General features: G+C 43.9%; 1 protein-coding gene across 11 annotated transcripts in view; it reads left to right on the forward strand.

Annotated features, from left to right (window-relative positions):
- The window catches only part of GRIA4 (glutamate ionotropic receptor AMPA type subunit 4), a 361,383-nt gene that overhangs the window by 12,059 nt on the left and 323,333 nt on the right, over positions 1-25,991 (forward strand). Inside the window, exon 1 of one of the 11 annotated variants that reach the window (XM_056561603.1) lies at positions 11,994-12,073. The exons of the other annotated variants lie outside the window; for them this stretch is intronic. The gene's annotated coding sequence lies outside the window, so the exon portion shown is untranslated. Of the gene's footprint in view, positions 1-11,993; positions 12,074-25,991 lie in introns of those variants that run through there. 11 annotated transcript variants of the gene reach the window in all.

Here is a 25,991-nt window from a genome sequence, read left to right on the forward strand (position 1 = left end):
TGAAGTCAGCTGACTTAGATCTGACATCCTCTGACACAAATTAAGCCAAGTAACTTTGTGAGAGTCAGACTGGTGATAACATGACCAAGTTACAGTAATGGAAACGCATGGAGGCAGCTGCGCTGAAATAAAAGAAATGGCGCGGTATGACTAGTTACGGTGAGTGTATGTGATGGTGAGCCCATTATATAGGCAAAAACAAAGAGCCCTGGAGTGCTTCTTTAATAAATGTGTCACATCTATTTTACACATCCGCCAGTGTACTTACGCTCAATGGTTGCCATCGCAAATGTCTATGGGGGGAGATTTATCAAAACCTGTCCAGAGGAGAAGTTGCTGAGTTGCCCATAGCAACCAATCAGATTGCTTCTTTCTTTATTGAAAAGGCTTCTGAAAAATGAAACAAGTGATCTGATTGGTTGCTATGGGCAACTCAGCAACAGGTTTTGATAAATCTCCCCCATTATGACTTGCCAATATGTACCTATACGCTATAGTGCAGTTGTCTCCAAACTGTGGACCTCCAGCTGTTGCAAAACTACAACTCCCAGCATGCCTGGACAGCCAACGGCTGTCCAGGCATGCTGAGAGTTGTAGTTTTGCAACAGCCGGATGGTCACAGTTTCGAGACCACTACACTATAGCGTATAGGTACATATTGGCAAGTCATAGACATTTGAGATAAGGGAAAGTACACTGGTGTAAGAAGTGACACAGGTCCCAACATCCACAGGTCCCGACATCAGGACCATCCAACCATAAAAAACCTTGGGTTATCCAACCATACAGCTCTTATTTACAGCAGGGTTCCATGTGGTCCCCTATATCCAATAGAGCCTTGATACACCTACATATGTAATGTATAGTGCAAAGGCAAGAGGAAATCCGAAGGAAGAATATATATATATATATATATATATATATATATATATAAATATAAAAAACGGAAGAGCAGCACAGCCAAAAATAGAAAATAGTAGGTGCAAGCAGCTAGTTGGCCCTGATTAAAGGCCCAAATCCAGATAAAATAACAAAAGATGGCCGCAGCACTCAAAAAATAGTGAAAAAATATAAGTGGCTTTATTCCATATCAATAATACAGGAGCAACGTTTCGGCTGCCCATACAACGTTGAAAAAGGCCGCACTGGCAGCCGAAACGTTGCTCCTGTATTTGTGATATGGAATAAAGCCACTTATATTTTTTCACTATTTTTTGAGTGCTGTGGCCATCTTTTGTTAATTTCGGCCGGCTTACCCAGCCATTATCAAGCAGGCTTGATAATGGCTGGGTGAGCCGGCCGAAACGTCGCTCGTTTTGAGTGAATAAAGACACCACTTCCTTCACAAACCTGGAGTGCCGCTGTTTCTACTTTTATATATCAAGTTTGGATCTCTGACCCAGATCAACAACGGGAGGCACCCGTGCATACTAACACCAGGAGCGCTGCTTTCCTCTATATATATATATATATATATATATATATATATATTTGTGTGTTGTTTATGTAACATCTGTTACCTCCTTGGTGCACCGTGCCTTCATTTTGGGTGCAGCCAGGCATGTGTTTATTAACCCCCGTGGCTGATCATTTGAATACCATTGTTCAGACTGTATAACCCGTCCCCTACATCTGTGTATACCTTTCTATACAGATCGCTGTTCTCTATTGTCACCGTACAGAGCCCCTTGTGTTACTACGTCAGGGCATAGCGGAGAAGCTTCTAGCTGTCGTACATGGTTGGTCAATATATAAGGTAAAGAGAACATTAACCATCTGTACAGAATGTACACGATCAGGTCCAGACCCCCCTTGGAGCTTCTCATATGTCCTTCAAGCCACCAGCGATTCTCTATTGATCCGGTGGAAACAATGTTAGGATTACAGATGTTAGCTGGAGAACACGAAGACCATTAGATGTCGTTTCATTACTTGCATTTTTTTAGTATTAAACTAAGAACGTGTGTGAGTGATATGTAATAGGGTGTCCATAGAGGGGCTTAGGGTACTGGATCATCTCATGCAGTCAATTTCATACATAACGTAAGAATAGGAGAGAGGAAGAATTGTGGTATTCATAAAAACATAGAAACAGAATGTTTCGGCAGATAAGGCTGCTTTCACACTATACTTTTGCTCCGTTAAAAGATCCGCTATAAACTTCCGTTAGAAAACCCTTAAAAATGTTCGTTAAAAATCCGTTACAAAATCCCATTCATGTCTATGGGATTTTTTTAAAATATTCGTTATTACTTCTGAGCATGCTCAGAAGAGGTGACATCAGCAGACTCCTGCAGTGCTGAGGGACTATTACTACTCCCATCATGGTACAGACTTGTTCCCATGATGAGAGTAGTAGTCCCCCGGCTGCGGGCGTCTGTCGGTGGCTGGGGAGGCTACACTAGTGTTTGTACTACTACCCCCATCATGGAACAGAGTCTGTTCCATGATGGGGGTTGTAGTACAGGGGCTGAGGGATTGATCGCACTGGGTTTCACTTCTGAGACCCGATGCGATCAGAAGTTATTAAACAGGGGAGCGGGCGGCATGCTCCCCAGCGATGTACGGTGAATTTTTACTTTCACTTTTAAATTCCCTGCCGGAAGCCCTGATTAGCCGGCACCAAGGAGCCATTCAGGGCTCCCGGCGGAGTTTTTAAGCTACTAATTTGACCCCCAAATGTATGCCCCCCATGCATATTTATAATAATTCATTGTCCCCAGTATGTTTATAATAATTGATTGGCCCCAGTGTGCTTATCCTTATCCCCCCCCCCCCCCAGTGTCCTTACTTACCCTCCCACTACCTGCTCCTCATCTTCTTGGAGCAGGGCAGCAGCAGGACATGTCAGGAACCGGCAGCAGTGAATAAATGAATGAGGCCGACATGTCCCGCATTTAGGCCTCATTCATTCACCGCCACCGCCCGACATGTCCCCGCTGCTGCTCTGCTCCAAGCGCAATCAGTGCACCGCCGGGACATGTCTATTCCCTGCTGCTCATCTTTGTACCCGACTGCATGGCCCGTCTTTTTCTCCCACTACTCCTGCTTTTGAGATTTGTTTAGGAAGAATTTTTCAAAATGGCAGCCACTACAAATATTTCTTCCAGCCGTCCTTCTCCTGCCTTGCCCATTATGTTCCATACTGTACTGTTGTGTCTGAGAACCCTGCCCAACTGTCTGACCTTAGTATTCACACCTCTCTTTGCGAAAAGTTCACAGGATAGGGGATAAGGTTCTGGGGGCCTGAGCTCTTGTACCAACCAGCCCCCTGACCCCCCACCACTATGCTGAATAGAGCGGTTGATGGTACATGCTCAATTCATTGTTTTTAGGCGCGCCAGAGAATGTTGCCTAGGTATATCCAACACCCTTTAAGACAATGTGAGCCATCTATTTAGCACAGAAAGTAGGGGCCTACGAGATTATGAATGGTTTGAAATTTTATGGCTGGAATCCCTCTTTAAGTCAGAAATACAGATAATCATCCAAATAGTATGTCTCGCCAGCTGGGGGGCATTAAAAGAAAGCAACAACAATGTTGCAATTAGGGCACCCAAGGCTACAAAGTGATGTAAACAAACTTTTGGACTGACCAAACATCCTCTCTAAAAATGAAACCCAGGAGAGGAAAGAGTGTCATAAATGGCTTTCCATGTGGACCAAATCAAATCTGACTAATGATTGTAAGAAATCGGACCCAAAACAAATGTTGGGAGTTTTGCTTATCTATAGGCCTAACCCAAAAAGAGACACAGTGACTCAAAAGCCAATAAACACAACTTCCCAGGTACAACACGTCTACCTCACGGTACTATTGGTGCAACACAGGTCACCATGACTAAGAAGATGCCTCTTTATAACACCAGTTGACCAACTCTCTGCCAGTTACCCCCATATAAATAACCAATAGGACAGGAAGATGAGAAGCTTGGCCTTGATGCTAAAGAGCAGTCCCCATACCTGTGCACTCAGGGCCACGTTAACCCCTTACCATGCTATCCCTCTGTCTGTGTCACCAGACCATATCTGTCACGCACCTGAATGCGGGCTGTCACGAAACTGGATGCGGATCCTCTACCAATATGGCTGATGACTCTGACCGTATCGGGGAGCAGAGTCAAAGGTGCCGCTGGCCTTCACCAGAGCCCGCCGCAAAGCAGGATGGATTTGCTGCGGCAGGTGACACCCCAGTCGCTACCCCCGACGCGGCTCGACCACACAGGTAACTGGACAAAACAGGCTACCAGAGGATGAGGCAGAAGCGTAGTCAACATAGCATAAGGTCTAGGCAGGCGGCAAAGGTTCAGAGTCAAAAACGTAGCAGGAAGGTCAGGAAACACGGGTAGGCAAAACAAGCTATGGGAACGCTTTCTCTTAGGCAATAAGCACTGAAGATCCGGTAGGGGTGCGTGGGAGGTGCAAATAACTTATAACATGGTGACAGGTGAATTCACTAATAATGGACGCACTGGCCCTTTAATTCTGAAAGCTCTGGCGCGCACGCGCCCTAAGGGACGGGGACGCGCGCTAGGGCTAAGAGGAGTGCAGGAGTGGAGTGAGGTAAGAGGCGGGCCGGGATTTGCATGCGAGCGCTTCCCGCTATGCAAATCCCGGCCCCGCCGTCGGTCAGGGACACGGGGAAGCTGCGCTCACCAAGGAGGCTAGCAGCACCAAGGAGGCATCATCCATAGTAAGGCCATCACTGCAGTTATAGTTATGAGATTTGTAGTCCTCCCGCTACTTTAAATGATATTACACTATAAAGCACAATGTGTATCCTATGCAGAGAATTAACCCCAGTTCTGTGCGTTACAGTCCATTTACAATGATAGATCAAATATTGATACCCGGAAAATTCCGGAAAATGTCGCGTCTGCCGGCCCACTGATTCATTCGCTCACCTAAACACATAGTTTTTCTTTGAACATTGACAGACATTATTGCACATGAATTATTTACAATGGATTTCATTCTGAAAGGCTATCAGAGACAAGCATATTCATTTGTGCTAATATTATACGTCCCCTGGGTCGGGATTCTTTATAAAAGCCATTGATTCCATGTGTTTAGTACTAAAATCAATAACAAATTAAGTACTGGCCAGTTTCTTGTGAATGGCTCAGATGTGCGCATCCTTCCCATGTCCATTGTATGTTAATATGTAAATGTTAATAGAAGATTTGTTCTAATAATACAGTTTATTTGGTGACCAAGAGATAATGTGATGTTATGGGCCCCAATGCAACATGTATAATAGGGCCCCACACTGACATGCCCCATTTATAGTACTACTATCTTATGACACTGAGGTGCTGCCGGCCATTGCGTCTCATAGTTACATCCCTGATAATAGCTTGCTATGAGATTAAAGGGAAGTTTCTAACCAATGGCCTTTAAGGCATATTTCCACTATGCCAAAAAAAAAAAATTATTAGATGGGAAAGAAATAAGCGAAATAAGGTGCAAAAATCCGCTCTTGTGAACTTACCCTAGAAGAAGGTCTGCAGAGAGTCTCCCTCACATTTGAATAGTGGTTTACCTTGCCACAGACCATTGAAAAAAAAAAAACGTTATCTCCCTCTCGCCCTTGTTGTATGTCTTGGTGATGGAACACCTACTTGCCTCTATCCGAGCGGATCCTGATATCTGTGGCCTGACCATTGGCGGCCATGAATATGTGTTCAGCCTTTGCCGACGATCTTTTGATCTATCTCACGAACCCTTTAGTGTCTCTCCCGACCTTGATGGCCAGGATCTCTGAATTTGTCCGATGATCCAATTTTAAAATCAATTACTCCAAGTCAGAGGCGCTGAGTGTTTCATTGCCGGGCCATATGCAGTCTTCCCTCCTCCTCCTTTCCCTTCTCCTGGCCCCTGGCCTTCAAGGAGGATCTCGTATCTAGGAACCATTCTCCCTCCGGACCTATCCGATCTATTCTCTCTCAACTTTACCCCCTTGCTGTCTAGAATCCGCTCTGACTTAGCCTCCTGGGACCGTAGGGAGTTTTCTTGGTTCGGTCGGATTGCCATACTGAAGATGACGATTATGCCTAGGCTGCTTTACTTGCTCCAGATGCTCCCCGTACATATACCTGGGGCATACTGGATCCAACTTCAGCGGTGCATCGGCTCTTTCGTATGGTCTTCCGCTCACCCTATTATAAACAGACTCCTCTTAACTCGCCCCAAGTTGTCTGGGGGGGGGGGGGGGTTGGGCTCCCTGATGGTAAGCTTTACTACCTCGCCTGTGTTCATTCACGGGTGCTGGACTGGTTCCATAACCGTGAGCGTAAACTCTGGGTGAAGTTAGCACAGTCCTTGTCCAGCCGCTCCCTCTCTACGTTCTCGTGGACATGGTCCCCCTCCTTGGACGCTCCTCCGCTGTCTTTCTCCACCCGACATACATTAGCTTCCCTACACATGGCGGGCGCTGGTGGTTCCCTGATTGATCGCCTGGGCCGCTTGCTACCCGTGTCCGATCATCCGGACTTCCCCCCCCGGGATGGAACTCAGAGGGTGGTGTTCTTGGCGCCTCTCTTTTCCGCCCCATGCGCTTTTGTCATGTCCTGACTGGGATTAATCTCCAGCCTCTGGAAACCGTTAAAGAATCTTGGCCAATCTCTCGTAGGGCCCTATTTGAATACCTTCAACTGCGGCACTTTCACTCTTCCCTGCAGGGCTCCCATAACCTACATCGTTCCCTCACCTCCTTTGAATAGCTTTGCTTGTCATCTACCTGCCCTCGGCGCTCCATATCCCTCCTATACTCCCAACTTCTTTTGCATAGATCGAAAGCCCTCCCTCCCTACTGTGCAGCATGGGAGGCCGAGCTTGGAAGTCAGTACTCTCCTGAACAATGGTCCCGCTGCTTCAGCTTAATGCATAAGGCAGTCATGGCCACCAAGGCGCAGGAGACTAGCTTTAAAATTTTCTCCCATTGGTACCGAGTGCCGTTGGTGCTTCACCGTTGGTACCCGTTGGTCCCTGATACGTGTTGGAGGTGTGGAGCCGCCGAGGGCTCGATGTCCCACATCTGGTGGAGTTGCCCGGCCCTATCCCATTTCTGGTCTTCTTTCCTCTCCACTATCCGAATGGTGACAAATGTTACTGTTCCTCGTGACCCCGGTGCAGTGTTGTTATTCATGCTTCCTATGGCCGTTTCTACGTACAAACGCTCCCTGGTGCGCCACTTGATCCAAGCGGCCAAGACAGTTATCCCCAGGCACTGGCGTTCCTTGGACGCCCCCACTGTGGGCGAATGGGTCGCTGAAGTGGCCTTGACTCAGCGTATGGAAGAACTCTTAGCAGTCACTGCGTCCGACCTAACCCATTATACCTGCACCTGGTTAACCTGGTCAGATGCATACTGCTCACTCTCATAACTTTCCCTTGCTGGCCTCTGTGGTATTTCCGTCTTTTTCTACCTTATCCTCTTGTCTGTTCTCCTTGCTAATTCCCTACTCCCTCCCCCTTCTTTCTCTACCCTTCACCTCTCTGTGTCCCCCCTCTGGCCCCCCTCCCCTCGTGGTTCGTCTTGTCTACTACCTGCCCGTGTCAGTCCGTCGTGAATAGTTCTTCCGCCTGTGTATTTTATTCTTTTTGTATTGCTTCCCCACTGGCTCTACTGGGCCTCCCCCTTCTCCTGCCACTACCTACCTCTGTGGCACTTCTCTTTACCCTCCAGTCCCTAAGCCTTCTCCTTGTGCCTCCCCTGGCTCTTTCCCCTTGTTTTTCAATTTGATGACCGGTGTGCGATTTTTTTTGAGCACTGTATTATTGAGACCTGACTGGTCGCTTTGTTCTCGCCATTCTCTTCATTTGGAATGCTCTTTGTACCGATTTCTAGTGTTTATTTAATAAAAACAATTGAATAAGAAAAAAAAAACTTTATTGTTCAAGAGACGGAGGTTTTAGTTGAACAGGTATTTTTTTTTTTTACCTTTCACCTTTTTGTTTTTTAAATTATTTTATCCTCACCTTGTGGGATATTTTGTTAAACTTGGGCACATGAAATTGTTAGATTTTGGCCATTGCTAACAATCTTATTGTTTCTTATGTCTTTACCATTCGTTTTTTGTACCTTAAAAAAATATATTTGATTGTTTCATATGGACAACTTCTTTACTTTTCCTTTGCACATTTTTTTAATTTTTAACATTTTATGTCTTTAAATGTGCTTATTTTCTACCTTATTTACTTTCTCTCTCTCTCTCTCTCTCTCTCTCTCTCTCTCTCTCTCTCTCTCTCTTTCTCTCTCTTTCTCTCACTTTCTTTCCTTCTCTTTCTCTCTTTCTCTCACTCTCTTTCTCTCTCTATCTCTCTCTTTCTCTCACTCTCTTTCTTTCTCTCTCTCTCTTTCTCTCACTCTCTCTCTCTTTCTCTCACTCTCTTTCTTTCTCTCGCTTTCTCACTCTTTCTCTCTCTCTTTCTCTCTCTTTCTCTCTCTTTCTCTCACTCTCTCTCTTTCTCTCTCTTTCTCTCTCTCTCTCTTTCTCTCTCTTTCTCTCTCTCTTCCTCTCACTCTCTCTCTCTCTCTCTCTCTCTCTCTCTCTCTCTTCCTCTCACTCTCTCTCTCTTTCTTTCTCTCTCTCTCACTCTCTCTCACTGATGATTTTTTATTTTTGGCAAACAGACAGGAGTAGTAATCTTTTTTTAGATCTGGTCAGGAGGTGGTCTAGATTTGCATTATTTTTTTTTCCCCCAGTTGCTGCAAAATTTGTGCAAAAATCAGAAACACGCAGATAATAAATTCATGACCACTGCATCCGTCACTTCAAAAAAAATGGTCTAGCAGCACCAAAAGGTCAAAATGATGGATTTAAGTACTTTGAAAAAAAAAAACACAACCCCCCCCCCCCCCGGCAATTAGCGCCAAAAATTTATACATTTGCAAATGTAGACCAAAAAAAGCAATAGAACACAATGATAAATAACCCCACCGTTTCCCAACCAGGGTGCCTTCAGCTGTTGCAAAACTACTGTGGTAATGGCGGGGTGTGTGATGCAGGGCAGATGTTGTTGCCCTAGGGGCAGATGATATTAACCCCTTGTGTTTGTGATGCCAGGGCGTGGTTTAGCCTTAATCACCCGAAAGGTATATCGCTGGATCCTGGGCTAGGTACGGGGGCAATGAAGACACTGACGCCAAATTAGGGAACAACGGTAGCTTTACTGAGGGTAGACAATTGTTACAGTCTATGCAGTACAGCCAGGGCCCAAGGAGGTGACCAGTGACACAGGGGGACCTCGCAGGATTGCTGGGACTTGTAGTGGACGGGAGAATTTAGTGCAGGCCATGCTGGATAGACAACAGACTTGACTGACAGGACAGTGACTTTAGCTTACTGTGCACTTGACTTGTGGCTGCAGGACTTGACTTGTGGCTGCAGGACTTGACTTGAGGACTCCAATGTTCTGGACACACACACTAAGACGACTTGACTGGACTGGACCTCAGGAACAAGAGAGAGAAGCTCCAACCAGAGTTTATATGGGGGAGACTAGCAGGGAGCCCATAGGTCACCTTTGGGGTCAGCTGGTCACTAGTACCTCCTGGGTAACAATCGCATGGTACATTTATTAAAGATACAACACACAGTATAATACACAACATATTTACAGGGGAAAAACAACTGCAGGGGGCCCTGGGGATATGGAGGGACACTGCCTGACAGCCGGCCAGAACATTTCAGAACCATGGACAGTAACAAACCAGTGGGAAATGTTCTCTTTATCCAGTGTTTCCCAACCAGTGTGCCTCCAGCTGTTGCCAAACTACAACTCCCAGCATACCCGGACAGCCTTTGGCTGTCCGGGTATGCTGAGAGTTGTAGTTGGCAACAGCTGGAGGCACACTGGTTGGGAAACACTGGATAAAGAGAACATTGGTTGGTTACTGTCCATGGTCCTGAAATGTTCTGGCCGGCTGTGATGACAGATACTAAGTAAGGAGGTGGCAGTAGTATGGAGGGCATTTTGTTGGGACATATACCACTTAGTTGGCAGATCTCCATACGTCCAGGTCCCCGCCCGGGCAGCTGTTTGTTCCATCTGCGTGTCTACAGTAATAAGCAGTGTTATGTAACTCCTCGGCCATTAGCTGGTTGGGTCACAGGAAGAACGAGATTGTTGTCTCGATTCTGGAATTAGCTAAATATAAACACACGAGAGCCGTATAATGTGCGGGCGGTGTTAGTGCCAGGTCTCCTATTACTACAGGAAAACAACCTGTTATGATACCACGGAAATGAAGGCAGCCGAGTCTTGTCAATAGAAAACAAGCATCGCTTTATCCATAGCGAAGAAAATACTCGAATAGCAATTCCCTTCTACAAGGGGAAACAATATATATCAACGTGGAAGACAGTTATTTCTGCTGCTATAACCAATCCTGCCGATAAACAGTGGTAACATCTGGAGGTCCACAATTTGGAGACCACTATCATGTGTAAAATCTGACAGTGGTCTCCGCACTGTGGACCCCCAGATGTTTGGAGATGATTGTTACAATCTTAACAAGTTGAACTAGTTACACACATCAAACTTGTTAACGTTGTAACAATCTTCTCCAAACATCTGGAGGTCCATAGTTTGGAGACCACTGCCATAAACTTTACGTATTAAACTTGTTAAGGTTGTAACAATCTTCTCCAAACATCTGGAGGTCCACAGTTTGGAGACCACTGTCATAGACTTTACACATTGAACTTGTAAACGTTGTAACAACCTCCAAACATCTGGAGGTCCACAGTTTGGAGACCACTGTCATAGACTTTACACATTGAACTTGTTAACGTTGTAACAATCTTCTCCAAACATCTGGAGGTCCACAGTTTGGAGACCACTGTCATAGACTTTACACATTGAACTTGTTAACGTTGTAACAATCTTCTCCAAACATCTGGAGGTCCACAGTTTGGAGACCACTGTCATAGACTTTACACATTGAACTTGTTAACGTTGTAACAATCTTCTCCAAACATCTGGAGGTCCACAGTTTGGAGACCACTGCCATAGACTTTACACATTAAACTTGTTAAAATTGTAACAATCTTCTCCAAACATCTGGAGGTCCACAGTTTGGATACCACCGTCATAGACTTTACATATGAACTTGTTAACGTTGTAACAATCTTCTCCAAACATCTGGAGGACCACAGTTTGGAGACCACTGTCATAGACTTTACACATTAAACTTGTAAAGATTTTTAAAATCTTCTCCAAACATCTGGAGGTCCACAGTTTGGATACCACTGTCTTAGATTTAACAAATTGAACTTGTTAAGACTTTTACAATCATCTCCAAACTGTGGACCTCCAGATGTTGCAAAACCTCAACTCCCAGCATAAACTTTTGCTATACTCCATTGGTCTCCATACAGTAGACTGCCAGATGCTGCAAAATTACCAGCATGCTGGGAGTTATAGTTTTGCAACAGCTGGATGTCCACAGTTTGGAGACCACTGATCTATGACAAGCATTTATGACAGCGGCCTTAAATTGTGGCCCTCCAGATGTTTCAAAACTTCAACTCTCAGCAGTCCCGGACATGTCCGGGCATGCTGGGAGTTGAAGTTTTGAAACATCTGGAGGGCCACAGTTTGAGACCGCTGATCTATGATCTATGACGACCCTCTGAAGCTGTGCTTGTCCTCTACCTCTACAATAAGGAAGCATGATTGAGGGGTCAGGGTTCATTTGTAACCTTTAACCTTTAACCCTGGAGACTCCCCCCAGGTATGCATAGGAGCTGTATACACAAAACTCTAGGATATTTCTAATCAAAACTATTTTCAAAGTGATAATATGTTTTTTGCCAAGGGAAGCAATATTCTCTGAACATAATGGGGAAGATTTATCAAAACCGGTGCAGAGGAAGAGTGGTGCAGTTGCCCATAGAAAACAATCAGCTCGCTTCTTTCATTTTTAAAGTGTGAAAAATGAAAGAATCAAGGGGGCACAAGAGATGGGGGGGGGGGGGGGGGCAGGAGGAGCAGGACTTGCCAGATGAGAGGATACAGAACTTACCTTGCGACCTGACACATCACAGCTGACCTTGACAACAACAAGGTAAAGTGTATGAGGTGAAGGGCATTAGGTGGAGAGGTGCAAGTGTTCGTAATCTCTTTAGGATAAGAATGTCGCCCAAGGGTGCCAGACAGTGAAATGTTTGCTCATTCGACAAAGATTGGAGAACTTATACGTTTTTCACTTTTCACTCCATTATGAATAAAGTTTCAATTATTTGATTGAAATTCCAAGAAAATAACTGTCCAAAGTCAAAAACTGTATGGTTAAAACCAGATGGAACCATACGCACATACGGTTCCGTACGGTTCCCATTGACTCCCATGTTAACAAAAAAACGTATACACTTTCAATACGGTTTTTCACCAAAAGAGTTCTGAGTAGAAGACTCTAGTCTCTGATGTCCATTTACCCCAAAAGGGCTCATGGACAGGAGATGCCCAAATGGGTAAATGTTGGCTTCAAAAATCTATCGAGCCGAGCTGCATCAACTCAAGTGCATCTTCAGCTTTGAAAAAGCTTTGAAGGAAAGTTAAGTTTTTCATTACCTTTATGATGTTCACCTGTCATGGAACAGTGTTGCGGCATACAGTACTGTATATTGCTCAAGGCCTGTGATCTCCAACCATGGTGGGATTGGTTTTCTTACATGTTAAAGGGGTACTCCAGTGGAAAAAAATATTTGTAAATCAACTGGTGCCAGAAAGTTAAACAGATTTGTAAATTATTTTTATTATAAAAATCTAACCCTTTCAGTACTCTTTAGCAGCTGTATGCTACAGAGGAAATTCTTTTCTTTTTGAATTTCTTTTTTGTCTTGTCCACAGTGCTTTCTGCTGACACCTCTGTCCGTGTCAGGAACTGTCCAGAGCAGCGTAGATTTGCAATGGGGATTTTCTCCTGCTCTGGACAGTTCCTGATATGGGCATCAGGTGTCAGCAGAGAGCACTGTGAACAAGACAAAAAAAATTCAAAAAGAAAAGAATTTCCTCTGTAGCATACAGCTGCTAATAAGTACTGGAAGGGTAAAGATTTTTGAATAGAAGTCATCTACAAATCTGTTTAATTTTCTGGCACCAGTTGATTTAAAAAAAAATGTTTTCCAACAGAGTACCCCTTTAAAGGGTACCTGTCACCAAACTAAACTTTTAATATTGTGTTCTTTATGTTATTATAAGACACTTTGCTATTTACTTGCTGTTAAAATTCTCAACCTTTATATGTTTTTAACCCCTATTTTCACCTTAAGGACTTGGCACATTTTTGTAAGTTTTGGGGGCTCTCGTTTCTATACAGTGCAATATTTGGTAAAAATGACACCTTTTCTTTATTCTGTAGGTCCATACGGTTACAAGGATACTCAATTTATATCGTTTTTATATGTAATACTTTAAAAAAAATCTAAACTACATGCACCAAAATTAGATTGACATTGACATTAAAATTGGCATCTTATGGGCGTTATGAGGTCTCATTGTTTGCGCCGTCATCTGTAGTTTTTATCAGTACCATTTTTGTTTTGATGAAACTTTTTTGATCACTTTTTATTAATATTTTTATGGTATATGACGTGACCAAAAATGCACAATTTTGGAATGTGGTATTTTTTTACGTGTACACCATAAATCGTGCGGTTTAGCTAAGCTTATATTTTAATAGTTTGGACATTTACGCATGCGGCGGTACCACATATGATTATTTTTATTCTTTATTACATTATTATATTAAAAAATGGGAAAAGGAGGGGATGTAAACTTTTAATAGATCGGACAACAGAGAGGCAGGTGAGGACCCTCCTGTCATCCTGTAACCTGATCGGGACATCGCGATTTTGTCGCGATAGTCCCGATCAGCTCCGTTGAGCTGCCGGGATTCTTTTACTTTCATTTTAGACTCCGCGATCAACTTTGATTGCAGCGTCTAAAGGGTTAATGCTGGGCATTGGCCCGATCGGCCATGCCCAGCATTAGCCGTGGGTCCTGGCTGCCCGTAGCACCAGTGATACACAGCTTTTTAAAACTTGGTAAAAAAAATTTAAGGGCAGGAGGGGAGTTAGGAATGGTTAAGGAATATAATCTGAGTTAGTTTAGTAAATATGGTTTGATGACAGGTGCTTTTTAAACAAAAATAGCGCAATTGGGAGGTAAAATGTGGTTGGCAGAAGTGATTCTTTTTCAAATTTTTTTTTTTCAAAATCAAGGTTTATTGAAAGTTTTCCAACATAGAGAAATAAATCAGTACAATCAAACAAGTCGAATTGTACAAAACAGTCATATAGGAAATTTGATTGCTTAAGGCTGTAAATTAACAGTATGACAGAGGCTAGATGACATCAGGTCGTATGTCCCCGGGAGATCAGGACTAGGGCGGGTGCCGGAACAGTGGCAAAACACATGGGGTCCTGTAAGACCTCTGTCGGTATCACATTAGCAATCACATAGATGTCTAACAAAACTGAACTGAACAGAGTAGGGTAAAGAGACATGGGTAGGAGGGGGGATAAGGTTGGAAAGAGGGTATTGGGGAGGGAAGGATGGGTGGGGTAGAAGGGGGGAGGACTGTGCGGAGGGTAGGGTTGCGGGAAGTCCCCGAGAAGAAGAAGAGGAAGAAGAGGGGTAAGAAGAGAAGAGGTAGGAGTGAGGAGAGACTATGGAGACAGAATTAATGTATGGACCAAAGAAGGAAGAGACAGCTTACCTTGCTCGCAGGTGAGAATCTAGGCTGCCACGATACCTGGCTTATGACCCCCGATATCAAATGGAGGGGGCGAGTTAGGGAACACTGCGTGTGGGAGGAGCGTAGCCGACTGAGATTAGGTGTGGCAGTGGTCAGTATGGGAGGAACGCTACCCTGAGAGGTGTAAGGGGGTATAGTCAGAGGAAGCCTGGAAAGCAATCCAGGGCAGCCAGGTCGTTGTGTAGCGGGACTGGTCGTCGCGCACGGCGGCTGAGAGTTCTTCCATCCTGTGGATGCGGGATACCTCTCTAAGCCAGTCCATGATGGAAGGGACAGTCGTGGATTTCCATAAGCGTGGGATGATTGTCCTAGCCACTAGAAGTAGGTAGAAGATCAGCCTATAGATGGGTCTGGGTATCGTGGGGGGGGGGGGGGGATTATGGAGACGAGAGTAATTTCTAGAGTTGCTTCTAAGCGTACGGAAGTGATATGGGCTATTATGTCCAACGTTCTTTTTCAATTTAATGACAATTTTTTTTGCAAAACTGTATTACAAGATGAATACACAGAATCACTAAGATAAAGTAGATAAAGTGTTCTGCACTATGTAGGTGGAAAGCTTTGATTTATACAGTATGTGGGTTGTTTACAAATACTGAACATCCCAACATATTCTGTTCTCTTTGTGGGAAACTGTTATGTGGGAAGAAGATAATGTAGAAGTTTTACACTTTTACCAGTTAATGCCTATCATCAATATAATCACAGCAGCAGAAGAGGAGTTTGGGGATTTTGTGAAAGGCAGTGACCTGTTAAATGGAACCTGTTATTAGTAATCAAAATTAATATATTATAGATTAGCCTATTTAAATGTCCTGGGGGGTGGTAGTTGCAGCCTCAGCCACTCACAGCCCATCTCTAAGCTCAGCACAGTGTATAGAGTGTGTGGTAGAGTTCAGAGAGCTGAAAGAGGTGTGTGCAGCCTCAGCCAATCACAGCCCATCTCTAGCCTCAGCACAGTATATATAGGGTGTACGGTAGAGTTCAGAGAGCTGAGGGGGGAGGGGGGTGCGGCTCAGGCAATCACTGCCCATCTCACACTGAAGTGCTCTGGGCTATGTGTAGCAGAGTGAGGGAGGAAGTTCTCCCCTGTATGGCTTTAGATGATTTTGCACCTTCTGCGGAACACTCCTTCCCAGTCTGTGAATCTGACTGAGACTGAGCAGAAAATTCAGAGCGATATCAAGATAGAAAACTAAAAAATAATAAAAAAAATAAAGGCAGGGGGGGGGTTATTATGATGGAGGGAGTGAACTTAGAAAATTATACTTTTAATCAAAATCATGAAAGGTACTCTTTAAATGATAGGATCGTAGTATCACCAGCATGACTGTGTATGACACTGTCGTAAAATAGGACATCCTGTAGCTAAGCACATCAGCAGCAGAAGTAGAGTGTGCTGATCACGTGACTTCATAAGATCATGCTAGTAAAAACATGCATGACAGATGCATAAAGAAGGGAAGGATAGAACCACTTGTAACAGGTGAGAGCATGGAAATGCTGACCGCAGCAAAATAATAGTGCACTGAACTTGTGAGAGGCAGTGACCTGGGAAGTTATGGGATCATGTTAGTAAGGCAATTCGTGCATGAAAAGTGTGGTGTCATAAAACAAGGAAGATTGGAAAAGCCTGTTGTGTCTAATCAAATCTCGGAAATGATGACAGCAGCAGGAGAGGAGTATACTGATCATGGGGGAGGTAGTGACTTGCCTAGTAATATAATAATATTAGTAGCGATAGGACTGTATATATAGAGACAATGTCATAAAAGGGGACAGCACTACCAAAAAACTTTCCAGGCCATGGGGGTGATGACAGCAGCAGGAGGGGAGTATACTGATCTTGTGGGAGGTAGTGACCTGCCCAGACAATAGGACTAAATATAACAAGGGCAATGTCATAAATAGGAATAGAATTACAGCTCGGAAATTGCCAGGTCATGGGGTGTGATGACAGCAGCAGTAAAGGAGTATACTGCGGCATGCAGTGACCTGACGAGTCATGTGATAATATTATTACAGATAGGTGTAGAGAGGGTATAGCTGGCACTACTGTATAGTCCCCGTCTAGCGTGGAGTCAGCAGGTACACGGATGGTCGCTCCGAACGTCCGGGCGGTGCTCACAGTAGACTAGCAGCAGCTGGAGTAATTATCACAGGTGTAAGAATGAACGTCTGCAGCACACGTCATGGATCCAACACAACTTTATTGTCAGCTTATGCAGAGCACAGGCAACAATTGTTTAGCTTCCAAAGCTTCTTCACAGCCTGTGAAGAAGCTTTGGAAGCTAAACAATTGTTGCCTGTGCTCTGCATAAGCTGACAATAAAGTTGTGTTGGATCCATGACGTGTGCCGCAGATGTTCATTCTTACACCTGTGATTATTACAGATAGGTCTACATATGACAGGGACATGGTCATGAATGGGAATAGAATAACACGCACACTTACCAGGTCATGAGAATGATGGCAGAAGCAGCAGTAAAGGAGTATGCTGATCTTGGGGGAGGCAGTGACGTGCCTAGTCATGTCATAATATCAGTACAGATAGGACTACATATGACAGGGACATGGTCATAAATGGGAATAGAATAACATGCACACTTACCAGGTCATGAGAATGATGGCAGAAGCAGCAGTAAAGGAGTATGCTGATCTTGGGAGAGGCAGTGACATGCCTAGTCATGTCATAATATCAGTACAGATAGGACTACATATGACAGGGACATGGTCATAAATGGGAATAGAATAACATGCACACTTACCAGGTCATGAGAATGATGGCAGAAGCAGCAGTAAAGGAGTATGCTGATCTTGGGGGGAGGCAGTGACATGCCTAGTCATGTCATAATATCAGTACAGATAGGACTACATATGACAGGGACATGGTCATAAATGGGAATAGAATAACATGCACACTTACCAGGTCATGAGAATGATGGCAGAAGCAGCAGTAAAGGAGTATGCTGATCTTGGGGGAGGCAGTGACGTGCCTAGTCATGTCATAATATCAGCAAAGATAGGACTACATATGACAGGGACAACACCATGAATGGTAATAAAATAACATGCACACTTACCAGGTCATAGGGGTGATGACAACAGCAGTAAAGGAGTATGCTGATCTTGGGGGAGGCAGTGACCTGCCCAGTCATGTGATAATACTAGTACAGATAGGATTACATATGAAAGGGACATTGTCATGAATAAGAATAGAATAGCCTGCACACTTGCCAGACCATGTGTGATGGCAGCAACAGGAGTGGAGTATGTTGATCTTGTTGAAGGCAGTGACCTATGTACATGTCTATACGTCTGTAAATGAAGACACATAGATGACCACAGAAAGACATTCTAGTGCATACCACCCTAGCAGAGCTAAGTCTTTTGTTTCATTCACTTTTTTTCTATTCCACCTAGTTTATTGCATTCAGTCATATTTTCCCCATCCCGCCGCCTGCCATCTGTATTTGCAATAAATTAGTCGCTCACCAAATTTTTTTTGTATGTAAACAGAGCTGCGCATTTCAAGTCCACCCCATATGGTTTTCTAAGTGGCTTCTAAGCCGCGCACACATTCAATACGAGTTAAAATCTGTCACCTGCAATAATGAATACACCCGTCATTTCTCCTGTTATTTATTTATTTATATTTATTTTTTACTTTTTTCTGTAAATCTCCCGAAAAAGAGAATCCAAAGCCTTCTTTCCAATGAAGCATAGGCAAAGTGACTGACAAATGAATGAACATATCTCTCGTCCCCGAAGTGAAATCAGAGCAGAATCCTGCAAAAAAAATCAATTGTTTGATGGCTAGAGGATACTAGCATCCATGTGATTCAATCTAGTGGGCTGACAAGGACTCCCAAACCACAGATGTATGAAATTTTCCAGCCTAATTAAAGATAGAAGGCGGTATTTAATAGTCTCCGAGCAGCACTGAATATGACTATATCTGCCGAAACGCTCCGTAAAAGCTACTGGAATACATGTACATTAGACATAGTGACAATGCTGTGGTGAAATGGGGTCTCTGGTGGCAGGTTATAGCAGGGTCTCCCAACCAGGGTGCCTCCAGCTGGTGCGAAACTACAACTCCCAGCATGCCCGGACAGCTGAAGGCTTGCAACAGCTGGGGGCATCCTGTTTGGGAAACACTGGGTTAAGGATCTGTCAGATAAACAGTATGCGCCTGCGTTAGCTATGGGACCAAATTTGCGAAAAAGGCCCATTCATATGACAGTAGTAGGGGCCCAAACTTGTGGCACACAGACATAAAGTATGGGCCCAAACTTAAAGGAGTACTCCAAAATTGGAAAACGTATCCCCTTTCCCCTATCCTAAGTTTCAGATTGCCGGGGGTCCGACCGCTGGCAATGAATTTTCCAATAGTGGACTACTCCTTTAAGGCACAAAGAAGTATGGTGTGGGCCCAAACTGGGGGGCACACAGAGGCGCTTGTTTGGGCCTAACATACAGTATGGGCTGAAACTCCCATCGTGCTCTGCACTACTTTCAATGTAGGAGTTAAGCAAGCTTTACTAACATTCGCCTCACCGGGCTTGTCGAAATTTCGGAAAGTGTTCAGTTTGCCGAAATTTCGGTAAGTGTGCAGCGCATGTTAACTCTTTTGTCGCAGTAAACCAGTGAATCTGCTGTTTTCCTGTCACATCTTGTTTGACTGAGCCCTATGCATCGGCCAAGCAAGGAAGGAGTCAATTAGCTCATCTGAGCAGCGCTAGTTAACTTCTTGACGGAAAGGGGGCTTTCTTTGATGGTCGAACAGTGTATCTTAAACAGTGTGCTTTCAACTGTTGCCAAACGACAACTCCCAGAATGCCAGGACAGCCGAAGGCTGTCCGGGCATGCTGGGAGTTGTCGTTTTGCAACAGCTGGAGGCACGCTGCTTTGAAAAATGCTTTGGTAGCTTATGTCCAGTATCTTTGCTGTGCACAAGGGGCAGTCATGTTGCGATTTTTGCCACAGTTTTCCAAAAACTAAATACTGCAAAAGATGTCGACATCAAGATGAACATGATTTCCGAAAAATTCTCCCTTTTTTTTCCGGTGCTCTGTCTTTCCCTTGCTAAAAGACCTCCGTCCTTGAACGCCATCCTTCTGCTCTCCATCTATGCACATGGCTTCAGTCAGCTGATGAATTCCTCTGGGCTCCGGCGCACTTTATATGCTGATGTTCACAATGCTATCTGTCCTCCCCAGATCCCTCGCTCCCGTTGTCTCACGTTACTGACTGGATTGCAGCTGTCTCCTATTTTACGTCCTTTCATTGCTTAAAATCAGAATTGCAGAATTGGTCCGTCCGTCCGCCCCCTTTATTCCGCATCTGTTCCTCTGTTAGGCAGAAGAAGCTTTCCGATAACGCTGTAATATCTGTGAATTATGGGTAATTTGTTGACTCCGCCCAATCATACACCTTCATACAAATTAGTTAATCCCACTTCTATCCGTCATCGAGACTAGATTCATAGGCGTACACAGCGCGTTTCAAGGCAATGGGGAAGGTTTATTGAAACCTGTCCAGAGGAAAAGTTGCTGAGTTGCCCATAGCAACCAATCAGATTGCTTCTTTCATTTTTCAGAGGCCTTTATAAAAATGAAAGAGGTGATCTGATTGGTTGCTATGGGCAACTCAGCAACTTTTCCTCTGCACTGGTTTTCATATATCTCCCCCAATGTGTGTAACAATTAGCTGATCAATGGGGGTGCCAGTAAATTAGATATTGGTGCCCTTTCCTGAGGATAGGCCACATAAAATGTGCCAGAAAAAAAAAAAAAACACTCTAGGGGTACGTTCACACTGGAGGACTACCTGTAGGTTTTCGGCAGCGGCTCTTACTACCATTGACTTCAATAGGTCCGAAGGAAAATCAACAAATCTGCCTCTATTGCGGATTTTCTGCTGTCCCATTGAAGTCAATGGTAGCAAAATCTGCTGCGGATTTTGCGCAGAAAATCCGCTGTGGAAAATCCGCAGGTAATCCAACCCATGTGAACAGACCCTTAGGGTGCTTCATGTACGGAAAGAAACAGAATTCGCCACTCCAACCCCCTTGTATTGTTCCACTCAGATCATGAGCCAGCCCAAAGCTTTCAAATAAAACGGGGACCGTGGTTCACTTTTCATGCACCCGCTGCGGTGCATAAAACCCGGCAAGAGGTAGACATCCAATGCAAACGTAAATGAAGAACAGATGGGTCGCACTCACCAGCTCAAAGGTGCAAACAGTGCTATTTCTTTATTTTCAAAGGTGCATCAGTTCACATCATGTAGCAGGACAGTTCAGAAAATCCTCAGCATGAAAAACGGAGGGTCTGATGAAGCGTGCATGCACACGCGCAACAGCTGTCACCCGTTTTTCATGCTGAGGATTTTCTGAACTGTCCTGCTACATGATGTGAACTGATGCACCTTTAAAAATAAAGAAATAGCACTGTTTGCAACTTTGAGCTGGTGAGTGCGACCCATCCTTTCTTCATTTACCTTTGCATTGGACCCTTAGAGTGCGGTCACTCATGCATATTTTTGGTGCAGAACTGCTGCAGATTTGCTGACCCATCCACTGCAGATTTTCCGCAGCAAATACATTGCATAAATCCACAGGTAAATCCGCCCATGTGAGCGGACCCTAAGGGTGCCTTAACATGTGTATATTTATGCTGCAGATCAGCTTCAGATTTTGCTGCCCATTGACTTCAATGGGCAGCAAAATCTGCAGAAGCAAATCTGCAGCAGATCTGCCGCAGAAAAAACACACGTGTGAACGCACCCTAAGGGCTACATTTACATGGGCAGATTTCCTGCAGAATTTGCGCAGCGTATTTGCTGTGGAAAATCTGTAACGGATTTTGCTACCATTGACTTAAGTTGGTCAGCAGAATATCTGCAAAAATGCATATGCAGATTTGCATATTTTCCTTTGGACCTATTTAAGTCAATGGCAAATACTCTGCGGAAATTCCGCAGGTAATCTGCCCGTGTGAACGCACCCAAAGACTACCTCGGTTCCTGTATTCCTGGTTTTATACAGATTTGCAGCATAAATTTTGCAAATCTGTCATTTCTTGTTAGAAATTCACCATTTTTTTTTCTCGTGTAACTTCGTAATGACTGGAGAATTAAATTAACAGCACAGCTGGAGTGAGCAGATCCTAGGAACTCGGAAATACTTCCTGACGCGATCGAAAGCTCAGCTGAAAGAATTAAGGAACGTAACAATTTCTCAGGAAACCAAAATCAGGACAATTGACATAAAGTACAGCGGGAACAGTGCGAGGAAATCGTTCTCATGTAACTGGACCCAATTATTCCTATTGAGGAGAAGACTTCACTAAGACAAGACTGCGCAAGAAAATGACAGGACGGACGAATATTATATGTCCCATATACTGCGCCTGTCGCCCTCCTTGATGGACTTCTCACATGGATTGTAATTCTATTGTGCAACTTATAGTCAGCTAGTCAGTATTTCAGTGTCTCCCAACTAGGTCGCCTCCAGCTGTTGCAAAACTACAACTCCCAGCATGCCCGGAGAGCCTTTGTCCTATCTTTCTCATCTATCTATCTATTTATCTCATATCTATCTCATATCTATCTATCTCATATCTATCTATCAATCTATCTATCTATCTATTTTTTTTCATATCTATCTATCTATCTCATATCTATCTATCTATCTCATATCTATCTATCTATCTATCTATCCATCTCATATCTATCTATCTATCTATCTCATCTATCTATCTATATATCTATCACATATCTATCTATCTATCTCATATCTATCTATCTATATATCTATCTCATATCTATCTATCTATCTCATATCTATCTCATATCTATCTCATATCTATCTATCTCATATCTATCTATCTATCTCATATCTATCTATCTATCTTATATCTATCTCATATTTATCTATCTCATATCTATCTATCTATCTATCCATCTCATATCTGTCTATGTTTCTATCTATCTATCTCATATCTATCTATCTATCTATATATCTATCTCATATCTATCTATGATTGATTAATTACTGGAAGGATTAAGATTTTTTTTTTTAGAAGTAATTTACAAATTTGTTTAACTTTCTGGAGAAGGTTGATATAAAAAAAAAAAGTTTTTCATGGAATACCCCTTTAAATCTTCACTGTGCATTACTGGTGAGTGCTTGGTATCATCTTTCTTCTACCAATGTATAGTAACTACCAAATCATCCATTGGATATATCCATTTGTTCATGTTTGTGTAACATCCTGTATCATTTGTTGGTTTAAGAGAGAACTTATAGAACAAAACCCCTGTATGTCCTTACAGTACTTCATTATGTGATGATTATTATTATGATAACTTAGGGTATGATCCCACTACGGAAGCCAATGGGCATACTGGTTATATGAGTTATATGTTGAGAGTTGTAGTTTTGCAATATCTGGAGGTCCACAGTTGGAGACCCTGCTCGTCACCACTTTTTCCTGGTTCCATTGATGCATTGTTCCCACAAGAACACTGGGGACACCGCTGCGACCAGTGATTGGCTGATCAGGGCAGTTCCTGCAGGGATGACGCATAAGAACTAGGAGGAAGCGGTGATGAACACGGACAGGGAGCTGCAGGGGACTGGGGTAGGAGAGTATCCAATGGCATGGCGCTCATGGGGATGGACCATGCAACTTCTGTAGGGCCTGTAGCACAGTTGGGCCCAATGTGTTCACCTTCTATGGCCCCCTACCACAACCCCACTGCTAGGGCAACCGTCAGGGCAGCTTCTGTTCTCTTCTTTCTCCCTGCACTGTCTGCAGAGCCCTCCCCAATCTCCCAGGCTGCTTCATCTCCTTTGCCGTTGGAACACAGGAGAAGGGGGAGCAGCGGGAGAGGATTTAGAGAGATATATGCTATGGGGCCCCATGAATTCTATTTAAAACCTTCTGACTTTCCTTTTCTTTTTTTACACCAAATTCAAATACTAAAGAATTATTTAATTTGAGAACAACCATTTTGAACCCCTGTTCAACAACAAAGAAAACATATAAAAGAACATAGGGGGTAGATTTACTAAGTGTCTGTTTTTGGTACATCTCACACTACTTTTAGAGATGAGCGAATTTACAGTAAATTCGATTCGTCACAAACTTCTCGGCTTGGCAGTTGATGACTTATCCTGCATAAATGAGTTCAGCTTTCAGGTGCTCCCGTGGGCTGGAAAAGGTGGATACAGTCCTAGAAGACTCTTTCCTAGGAATGTATCCACCTTTTCCAGCCCACCGGAGCACCTGAAAGCTGAACTCATTTATGCAGGATAAGTAATCAACTGCCGAGCCGAGAAGTTTGTGACAAATCAAATTTACTGTAAATTCGCTCATCTCTAACTACTTTATATGGCTTTTACTGTTGACATGCACATCATTTTTTTTCTTCTGTTTTTGACCTAAAAAGGAGGAATGGTTTAAGTGTTGTGTTGTTTTTGAGACTCATTTATTATTTTCAACTTTTTGAACAAAAGTTGCTACACTCCACTCAATCCACAAAGACAAAAAAGTGCATATTAAAAATGTGCAGGATTCATTATACATCAGGCATAAATATGATCAATTGTGCACAAATTGGAGTAAGGGAAGACAAAAATTACCGTATTTTTCGCCCTATAGGACGCACCCAATTTTAAAGGTGCAAAATCTAGGAAAAAAAAGATTCTGCACCCAACAGTGATCTTCAACCTGCGGACCTCCAGATGTTGCAAAACTACAACTCCCAGCATGCCCGGACAGCCGTTGGCTGTCCGGGCATGCTGGGAGTTGTAGTTTTGCAACATCTGGAGGTCCGCAGGTTGATGACCACTGGTATAGGAGGTAGTACTCACGTGTTCCCGCCGCTCCGGACCCGTCACCGCTGCCCTGGATGTCGCTCCATCGCTGCGTCCCCGACGCTCCCGACGTCTTCTTCCCCGGGATCCACGCTCTCCGTCATCACGTCGCCGTCATCACGTCGCTATGCGCGCTGCTCCTATTGGATGACGGGACGGCGTGCGCGAAGACGTTGAAGGAGAGTGCCGGCGATGCACGGGATCCCGGCCCGGAGCAGACACCGAGGAGGCAGGTAAGGTCCCTCCCGGTGTCCTGTAAGCTGTTCGGGACGCCACGATTTCACCGCGGCGGTCCCGAACAGCCCGACTGAGCAGCCGGGTTAGTGTCACTTTGGCTTCAGACGCGGCGGTCAGCTTTGATTGCCGCGTCTGAAGGGTTAATACAGGGCATCACCGCGATCGGTGATGTCCTGTATTAGCCGCGGGTCCCGGCCATTGATGGCCGCAGGGACCGACCCGATAGGGGTGTATTCGCCATATAAGACGCACCAACTTTTCCCCTCCAGTTTTGGGGAAGAAAAAGTGCGTCTTATACGGCGAAAAATACGGTATAAAAAAATGTTACAAAATATAAATTTGTATTTCTTCACGCAAGCTCATCTACGGGGCTTCTGAGACTGTGTTACATTAGCACCAATTATACTCCATTTCCAGTTATTTGATTTACTGTTAAAAATTCCAAAAAGCTCCTGTAATGGAAGACAAGATAAATAAGTGACCTATTTTTTTAACGTGTTTTTTTGTTTGTTTTTAAATAAGATGTAGACTAGATTATTATGGATATAAGAAGAAAAATCTCATTACAAGTTAGGATCATTTGTGCAAACCATATCTGGCAGGATGGAGGAATTACCATAGTAACATCAGACAGTATTTGCTGATGTTACTATGGCGATATGTCCCCACCCCCATCCTTCTCGAAAACCAAGGAGTGAAGGACACCATACTGTGTAATACGGAATGTCTGGAGTTATTTAATCGCTATATATTTATCCACAACATAATCAGATCATTGACACTTGGTTGGAGAAAGTGGGGGGGGGGATGGATCCATCTACAATGGGGGGATCGGCTGTATATTATTGATGGAGGCCACAATTAGTTTATAATGTATAATTGTTAGTATACAGCGCCAAATTACTGTAATTAACTTCTACTAACGTTGTAGATATAGCCAACCAATGCAATATTTTCTGTGGATGACATAATAAGGACTGGAATTTTAAGGAGAACTAATACGCCCTTTATAAGGCTGGGATTATTCACTTGTGTCTGGCCAAAAAATATATAAAAAATTCCCACTTGTTTTGCACTCCTAAAATGCAGTTTTTATGGCG

This window comes from Hyla sarda, chromosome 2 (assembly GCF_029499605.1).
Source record: "Hyla sarda isolate aHylSar1 chromosome 2, aHylSar1.hap1, whole genome shotgun sequence".
NCBI classification, from domain to species: domain Eukaryota; kingdom Metazoa; phylum Chordata; class Amphibia; order Anura; family Hylidae; genus Hyla; species Hyla sarda.